The 9,317-nt window shown below is 43.5% G+C and overlaps 1 pseudogene; it reads left to right on the forward strand.

Moving 5' to 3' along the window:
* The first annotated feature begins 2,679 nt into the window (after positions 1-2,679).
* LOC101445675 (josephin-1 pseudogene) lies at positions 2,680-4,892 on the forward strand (annotated as a pseudogene).
* Positions 4,893-9,317: the final 4,425 nt, after the last annotated feature.

The raw sequence follows: 9,317 nt of genomic DNA on the forward strand, positions 1-9,317 counted from the left end.
AATAAATGGCACATCATCCAACCAATTGAACAACCCAGAATTTGGAACCAAAAATCATTCAGTCGTTATGAACTGTCAAGCCATCCTCCAAAAGTCTCTCCTCTGTAACCCATAGCCATTGCCTCAATTCCAGCCCTAGTCATTTCTCATGGATAACAGAAATGAGTTTATAATTTGTTTTCCTGCCTCTACTCTCTCCTACTCCAAAATACCCCCATGTGGTGTGAACCCCCAGAATTACAGATTTTTTAAAAATTTGAAATACTTTCAAACAGGGCAATTATAAAAATAATACAAATCTCAAACAGAGAACTCCAACATACTCCTACCTACCCCCAGATACCCAGATCCACCAATGTTAATATGTTGCTACATTTGCCATATCATTCTATCTATCCATCTATCCGTGTAGTATCACTCCATTTTCTGAACACTTGAGTGTTCAGAACACTTAATATACCATGTACACTTTTTTTTTTTTTAGGTATCAGGGCTGGAGATTGAACCTGGGACCTTGCATGTGGGAAACTGAGCCACCTAAGCTTCCCTGAGTTGGTTTATTAGTTTGTTGTTTGTTTTTTGTTTGTTTTTAGGAGGCACCAAGAACCAAACCTAGGACCTTTCGTAGGAAGCAGGTGCTCAACTGAGCCACATCTGCCTCCCCTGTGCATTTCTTAAGAACACGGTTATTCACTTATGTACCACCTTAAGTGCAGTTTTCAAGTTCAAGAAATTTAACATTGCTATAAAGCTTACAATCTATACTCCAATTTTTCATTCATCCCAATAATATCCCTGTGAGCCTTTTCTCCTCTCTTATTAGATCCCACACGGGATCATGATTGCATATAATTTTGTCATTGTCTCTTCAGATGCTCTTTCTTTTTTAAATTGTGGGGATCTATATATATACTACATAAACTTTCCCATCTCAACCACTCCCAAGCATAACATTCAACAGGATTAATCGCATTAACAATATTGCAGTACCCTCACCACCTTCTATTACAAAACTTTCCCATCTCATCATACAGACATCTTATACCCATTACACATTGTTCTGCATTCGCCTTTCCCTCTGCCCCTGGCAATCTAAATTCTACTTTCTGTCTCCATGAGCTTGCATATTTTCCAACATTTTCTTTGTAATTACTAACGGGCTTAAATTTAATATCCATAAGGCATAATGATCTTGTTTGCTCTGGTACCAAACTAACTTCAATAGTGTACACAAACTATGTTCCCATAGTCCTGTCTCCCCACCTTTATATGGTTGTTATCACAAATTACATGTTTATAATTTATGAGCCTAAAACCATTGATTTATCATTACATTCTATGCGTTTGTCTTTTAAATCCTATAAGAAGTAGAAAGTGGAGTTAAAAAACAAAAATACAATAGTATTGGCATTTGTATTTGTCTCTGTCATTACCCTTATCAGAGATCTTTCTTTCTTCATACAGCTTTGACCTATTGTCTATTGGTCTTTTCTTCCAACCTGCAAAACTCTTCTTTAATATCTCCTGTAAGGCCAACCTAGTGATGCTGAGCTCCCTTAGCTTTTGTTTATCCGGGAATGTCTTACTCTCTCCCCAGTTTTGAAAGATAGTTTTGCCAGATATTGAATTCTTGGTTGGCAATTTTTTGCTTTCAACACTTTAAGTATGTTATCCCCCTGGCTTCTTGCCTCCATGGTTTCTGGTGAGAAATCAACACTTAATCTTATTGAGTCTCCCTTGTTCATGACACATTGCTTCTCTCTTGGAAATTTCAGAACTCTCTCTTTAACTCTCGTTTTTGAAAGTTTGATTATAACATACATGGTGTGGGTCTATTTGGGATTATCCTGTTTGGAGTTCATCGAACATCTTGGATGTGTATATTCATGTCTTTTGATAAATTTGGCAATTTTTCAGCCATATTTTAAAATATTATCTCTACCCCTTTCTCTCTTTCTTCTCCTCTGGCATTCCTACAATGCAAATAATGGTACACTTGATGGTGTCCCGCAGGTTCCTCAGGCTCTGCTCACTTCTCTTTATTCTTACTTCTTTCTGCAACACATTCTGGACAATTTCAATCACCTTATCTTCAAGTTTACTAATTATTTCTTTGGCCAGTTCCAATATGCTCTTGAATCCCTCTAGGGAATTTTTAGTTTCTGTTACTGTGGTCTTCAGGTCTGTTTGTTTCCTTTCCATATATTCCATTTCTCTCAATATTCTCTTTGGGTTCATCTACCATTTTTCTGATTTCCTTTAGTTTTTTGTCCATGTTTTCCTTTAACTCTTTGAGCATATTTAGAACTATTTTTTTTTAAGATTTAGTTTATTTATATCTCCCTACACCCCTGTTGTTTGCATTTGCTGTGTCTGTTTTGTTGAAAGCTCATCTTTTTTAGGAGGCACTGGGAACTGAACCCAGGACCTCCCATATGGGAGGGAGATGCCCAATCTCTTGAGTCACCACTGCTCCCTGCTTTGTTGGGTCTCTCATTATGTTTTCCTCCTTGTAACTCTTGTTGTATCATCAACCTGTTGTGTCAGCTTACTGTCTTGCTTATTTTCTTTAGGAGGCATAGGGAACTGAACCCGGACCTCCCATGTGGTAGGTGGGAGCTCAACCACTTGAGCCACATCTGCTTCTCTAGGACTATTTTCTGAAGGTCTTTATCTGGCATGTCTCAGGTTAGTCCTCCTCATTGATGGTTTCAATCGTCTCCTTTGTCTCAATCATCAGTTCTTGTTTCTTTGAATGTTTTATAATCTTTTGATGAAAACTGGACCTCTAGCCAGCAATCCTTTGCCCCAGGCAGCATGACTTGAATACTCTCCCACAGCAATCTGTAGGAGAGCTCTGTGCCGTGGCCTTCTACACACAGGGCAAGTTCTTTAAGTCAGTACCAGGCAGATTAGGCCAAACAGGCAGACTCTTAGTATGCACACTAGTGTTACTCTTCTCCCTCTGGTACTAGGACCATGGATCCACACTGTGAGTGTAGGCTGGCACTGCAGTGAGCTACTGAGGGTAGGGAAAGGGCCAGCCGTGGCACCACAAGAGCCTACCTCTTTTACATAGCCTTTTCCTGATTCCGCACTCAACCAGTTTACTTTACTGTTGACTGTTCTCTGGAGCTTTGAGAAAGATGTTTCTGCCAGTTCTTGCTGGTTGTTCAAAGCTTCTGCTGGAGGACAGAGCCCTGAATCCACCATACTGATCCTCAGGGTCCAGAATTACCTTTTAAAACGGAATTGAAGTCCAGCCCCTGCGGAGCTGCCCAGCTCTTGATCCAGGTGCACCTGCAAGCTTTCCCAGCAGAAGTGGCAGGGAGCCGCAGGAGGCCGTACAGGCTGGCGTTCAGGTGACAAGGGGGAGCCTTGGGTGGGGACCCCGTGCAGAGTGGGCCTGTATCCCCACGCCCGGGCTCGGAGGGCGACGCGGATTGAGCTGATTCACCCCAAGAGGGGACCTTCCCTCGCGCAGGGGCCAGCCTGGCCCTCCGCGACCGCCCCGCGCCTGGGCTGCCTGGACCGTTGTGGGCAGGGCCAGTGGTGAGGGGGTGAGGCCCCTGGCGAGCCCGCCCAGGCCTGCTCTCGGAGCTGCGCGCGTCTTGCGGTTTATCCACCACCTGGGCCTTGTCTCCTCAGTCAGTGGCGTTGTGGTAGGAAAGAATTGGAAGACAAGGAGCGGTGTAAGTGGTTCTTTCTGTTCAGTCCTCTGCATTAAGGTCTGCTTGGCATTTGCAAAGGAAAATGCAGCAAGAAAGTCGTGTCTTGGGGAGCGGGGAGTGGGGGGGGGGGTGGTGGTGAGAGGGGAGAGTGGGGAAAAGGAAACAAGGTCTTAGATTTTGTATGATTTTGGGGAAAAAATTGCACTTCAGCAATGGTAGCAAAATAAACTAGTCCAAAAGTTCTTTTTTTCTAGTGAGAGGAAAGAAAAGGCAGATTTTTCCCCCTTTGGATTACAACCTTTTCTCCCAGTGACAAAGCATAAATCAAGGACACGAGAGAGTAAGGCGGACCTCAGGCCCCCAGGAGAAGGTTAAGATTACATCCTTCCTCAGGAGGAAGGGTGGGTGTTTTTAGCCCTCTCTGGAACCTGAAGGAAAACACGTGAATTGTGTGTCATGGAAAGGAGACAAGGCCAAGTCTGAATCATTGGAGCTGCCCCAGGCCGCACCCCCTCAGATCTATCAAGAGAAACAGGGCAGGGAGCTTTCCCCCGCCCTCCATGCCCTCAATAACGTCTTCCAGGACAGCCACGCCTTCACCCAGGAAGCTCTGCAAGAGATTTTTCAGAAGTTGTCTTCAAAGACCATGGTGACACCCCACGAGAAGAGCGTGTTGGGAAATGAGAACTGCTATAGGAACATCATCATGGCAGCACTTCAGACCGAAGGCTGTGAAGCTGTTTGGTGGACAAGGCAGGGACGTCAGTGTATTGCTCTCTCTAATGTCTTGGCTTTATTGTGAATCTGCTCTCCAGCCTGTGCTGGAGTCCACTGAAGTTGCTTCTCAAAGGTAGCACTGGATCTGCATTGAGAGAGCAGAGGTGCCTACCACAACCCAGACTCCAAACTCAAGATGCCTGAGTGGATTGGAGGCCGGAGCGACCTCGGGAAAGTTCTAAACGTCATTTGTGAGGAAAGAACCGTGAACTTCTCTTAGTGGTACCAGAAGAGGCAGATGAGTTGGAGGATGGATGTGTCACACAGTTCTACCCAACTTCCTGCTCAACGCACCCCTTCAAGCTCTGTGGTGTGCTGTGGCCTTACCACTACCCCAAATATATTGTCAGGCTCCCTCTGCAGATTTGGCAGTGCAATAGGACAGATGTAGAAACTGGTAAAAGAACCCCCACCAGCTTATTTTTTCGTGGGGAAGAAAGGTAGGAGCTCTGTGTTTTAGGGCAAGCAATAGAAGACCCTTGGTTTTATTTAAGAGAGAGGAGAAAGAAAGATGGATCTTAGCTTATTTCCCCCTTTCTTGTGAGGACTTGACAAAGGGTTCTCGGGAGTTAACCAGTCACTGCTGTTTCAGACTCACCTGGAGATGCTGCCTCCACTTGCTCTTTCCTGTCCAATCAGTGGGTCTGAAGACAGAACTCACAAAGCCTATGTCACTGGCTTGAAGGATCCAGGGCATACAAGTCCAAAGCCCCTCAGTGGTACAGCATGCCGTCTCCAGCCCTCATTGCCATCTTCACCCCTCATTTTGAAGAGTTCTTTATGGCCATCCTAGGAGTTTTATAATGAAAAGCTCTCTAATATTCTCAGCCACATGATTCAGTCCAGCAACATTCTAGCAGGACAGGTGAGAGATAGCTAAGAGGACATTGGGTGGCTCGTTTTCAATAGCTGTCACTACATTTTATTCCTACCATTTCACCTCATTGATTTAGAATGCTCAGAGACAAAAGGCTCGGCAAAAGGGTAGTTTTCCCAATTGACCCCCTCTGGCAAAATCAGAAAAGAAATTAAGTCTGTCTCCAAGATCAAATTCCACTTGATTGAGACTGAATTTGGTGAAGAAAGTATTGTGAAGGTGAGCTAAGAGCAGTTAGAATCAGTCCAAAGCCCTAGCTTGGAGGCTCTGAGTCAAATAGTGACAGGAAGCATAGCGCTCCAGTTGGATGGTTCTGTGCATTATATTATAGGACCTGGGTTTGTCATCCTTCGGGAATTTCCTTTACAAATTAACTGAGAATTGACCTGCCCTCTACTTCTCTTGAATAGTTGTGGGTCACATTTCTCCTGTAACTTTGGAAAACAAAAGAAAAGGGGAGGAAATAAATATCATACCACACTACGTGTTACCAGAGTGGCTGTGGTTGCCTCTAGGGCCGTGGGCAGGCAGCGGTTCCCTGGCTAGCCCTTACAGATCAACAGTCCTGCCAGATCTGAGAGCTGCCCCCCCTGGCCAGACTTCTCTCCAGCAGCAAAGCCAGCCCAGGGCTTGCATGGCAAGCCTAAGCTTAATGGGATGAAGCTGAGGCTTTCTTCCCACGGTAACTGGAGGGCATGTTTACATCAACACTTTTTCTGCACGTGTTTCTTCAATCCAGTAACGCTGGTTTTTATGCTGAGTAACAGAGACCACTGAGCGGCTGCTGCATTACTCCCTCCCCAGCAACTGGCCACAATCTCTCCCACACCATTTTCTATACCAGACTTGCTTTGCGCCATGGGGAGCTCCTTACCCCTGCACAATGACATTCCAACCATCAGTCAGAAGATACAGCCAACCTTGCTGATTGTCATAAGCAGGACCTTGGGTCCATTGGCACTGTCAGTACCCACTTCTTGGGTAGAGGAAACCCCTCCACAAATCTCCTTGGCTTTTAAAGTGCATGCACTTGGAGTCCATGAGCCAATGGGATATGCAAAGACGCGTAAACATTTCAGGGCTGGTTTCTCTGTTCATATCCAATTCTGATACTTAGGAACAAGGACCCATGCCAATACCCAAGGGCAAAAAGTCCTACCTTTAAGGAAGGGGGCAGGCCTGATCCTGATGCCCAGTAAGGGATATCCGTAGGCCTTTTGTTTTACTTGCTTTTATTCCTTTTTTTTTGATGGCCCTGTGCTAGGTTTGTTTACAAAGGATGTATTTTGTTTAACCAAATATTAAAAATGGAAAACTCCATACAGAAATCTTAAAAAAAAATAAAAATAAAAAAGCAGAGTTTGTTGTATCCCATCTTTGTTCACAAGCTAAAATCCAGTTCCCAGAGCGTAGCCAAAGAGCTTTTCAGTCCAGCTGCAGCATACCTTTCCTCCACACCTTCCTGTAAATACACTGCACTTTAGCCACAAAAGGAGCACTCAGACTTCTCAGGCATGACATGTTCTTTCATGCCCATATCCTTTGTTCACACTGCTTGGAATATTCTTAATGAAATATTTCCTCCTCATTGAATCCTTTATATTCTAAAAATCACCTCCTAAATGAAAACTTGCAGAGACCTCAGGTAAAATGAATGATTTCCTATGCTGTGTTCAAATAGCAAGTTGTTAATACTGCTTATATAGCTCACTTATCACATTTAGACTGAGGCTGTATATTTTCTAGTTTGCTTTAGAAGTATCAGTGATCTCCTTGATCAGAGATCTGCCACCCATTTCTGTATATAAAATTTCATTGAAACACAGCCACACCCATTTTTAAAATGATCATCTATGGTTGCTTTTGTGCTCTGACAGCAGAGCTGAGTAGTTGTAACAGAGACTATATAGCCCCTAAAGCCTAAAACGTTTACTATTTGGCCCTTTATAGAAAAGATTGCCAATCCCTATCCTTGATGGTTTCTTTTTTTTTTCTCCTTGGTTTGGTCTCCATAACCTGGTCTCCATAGTCTGATACCAGTATCAGTTGCCATATTACCAAATTCTTGCAGTAATCTATTTAGAGAAGCAACCTGACTTAAAATCTTTATATACTTGTTCATCTGACTGAGATACTAGCAAGAGATAACTTTAACTAAAGCATAGCATGTATCAGACACCACTGGGCTCTCTAAAATAATTTTCTAATTAAATCTCAAAAATTCTTTGGGATAGGTAAGTAGGTCCTATTTTTAAAATCGAGAATGGCGGCATCAACAAGTGAAGTTGCCCAAGGGGAAAAAGATAGATTATTTCTTCTAAACATTGGTCAAGAATATTGGTAACTCAGGAACCATGCTATTTCAGAAAAAGCAAGAATTTATGAAAAGAATATTTTATTTTTGCCTTAGCCAGTAGCTGTCATAAAAGTACCATGATTTTGGGAAACGGACTTTAGCCCAGTGGTTAGGGCGTCCATCTACCATATGGGAGGTCCGCGGTTCAAACCCCGGGCCTCCTTGACCCGTGTGGAACTGGCCACGCGCAGTGCTGATGCGCGCAAGGAGTGCCGTGCCACGCAAGGGTGTCCCCCGCGTGGGGGAGCCCCACGCGCAAGGAGTGCGCCCCGTAAGGAGAGCCGCCCAGCGTGAAAAGAAAGAGCAGCCTGCCCAGGAATGGCGCCGCCCACACTTCCCGTGCCGATGACGACAACAGAAGCGGACAAAGAAACAAGACGCAGCAAATAGACACCAAGAACAGACAACCAGGGGAGGGGGGGAAATTAAGTAAATAAATAAATCTTTAAAAAAAAAAAAAAAAGTACCATGATTTTTAGAGCCAAACTGTGTTTTTTTTCTCCAATCTTTTCCTTGGATAATAAATTCATATACGGTTAGCAAGTTCTCCAAAGAAAATGCCCCAAATTGTGAAGAACACATTTCTATTTCCCTTCAGAAAAATCCAAGCTAGAATGTAAAGCTCTCAGAGTTTCATCCAATTAGCCTCAGAGCAAGTGCCTTCACCTGTAATGGCTCAGGAAAGGACAGACCCTGTCCTTCCAAAACACCCCATTGAAGAAGACCTGCTACTAACTAGCAAACCCAGAGTTAGGGCTGGATACCCTCTAGAGCAGGGGTTCTTAACAAGAGGTCCATGAACTTGAACTGAAATGAAAAAAAAAAATTATTCTTGTGAGGACGTGTTGGTGTGGGTGTGATATATTTATTAAATAATACACAGTATAGTGTGGACTTAATAAGGGGTCTGTGGGTTTCACTGACTGGCAAAGTGGTCCGTGGAACAAAGAAGGTTAAGAACTCCTGCTGTAGAGGAAGAGGAAGAGACTTCTAAGTGTTCAGACCTACAAAGTCTGGCCTCTGATGGAAAAATCTTAATTTGAGGTAACTAAATGAGTGTTTCAGTATCCCTTACTCGAAATTCACATTCTATCAGACAGTTCAAGATTGGGAAAGTACCTGCCTAACCACAAGGCTCTGGGCTCTACAATAGCACTGTTATCTTCAGGTGGACCTGCTTTCCATGAGGAGCTCCTTCTCTGGCTCCTGGGTTTGGCCAGTGGAGCCAAGGTACTCCCACATTCACTAACAGTCATACTTCCTTTAAGAATTTCCTTACGAATTGTAAATATGCTGGTCTGGTTTAAATTTTCCTTTTGTATCTATGAAAGACTGTTCTTTTCCCCAGAACTGTTTTATATGTGCTAGCCTGGTTTCAAAACCATAAACACTCTGAAATTAAAACACAAAATACAAAAATAATGTAGGAACATGAGTTTGATTACAGAAACTCATAAAATATTTTCTAAATTAAAAATAAAAATGAAAAGAAAACATGCAAGGGTTAAATACCATGATATGAGGTAGTCAATATTGTAGCTTATAGTCCAGTCGTCCCACCTGTGGCTTCCCAGACGCTGGAGAAGGTTTATCAGGCCCAGAAAGCCACATGCAGCCACTGCAAGGCCCCTACAAG

The sequence above is a fragment of the Dasypus novemcinctus genome, chromosome 2 (assembly GCF_030445035.2).
Source record: "Dasypus novemcinctus isolate mDasNov1 chromosome 2, mDasNov1.1.hap2, whole genome shotgun sequence".
Lineage (NCBI taxonomy): Eukaryota > Metazoa > Chordata > Mammalia > Cingulata > Dasypodidae > Dasypus > Dasypus novemcinctus.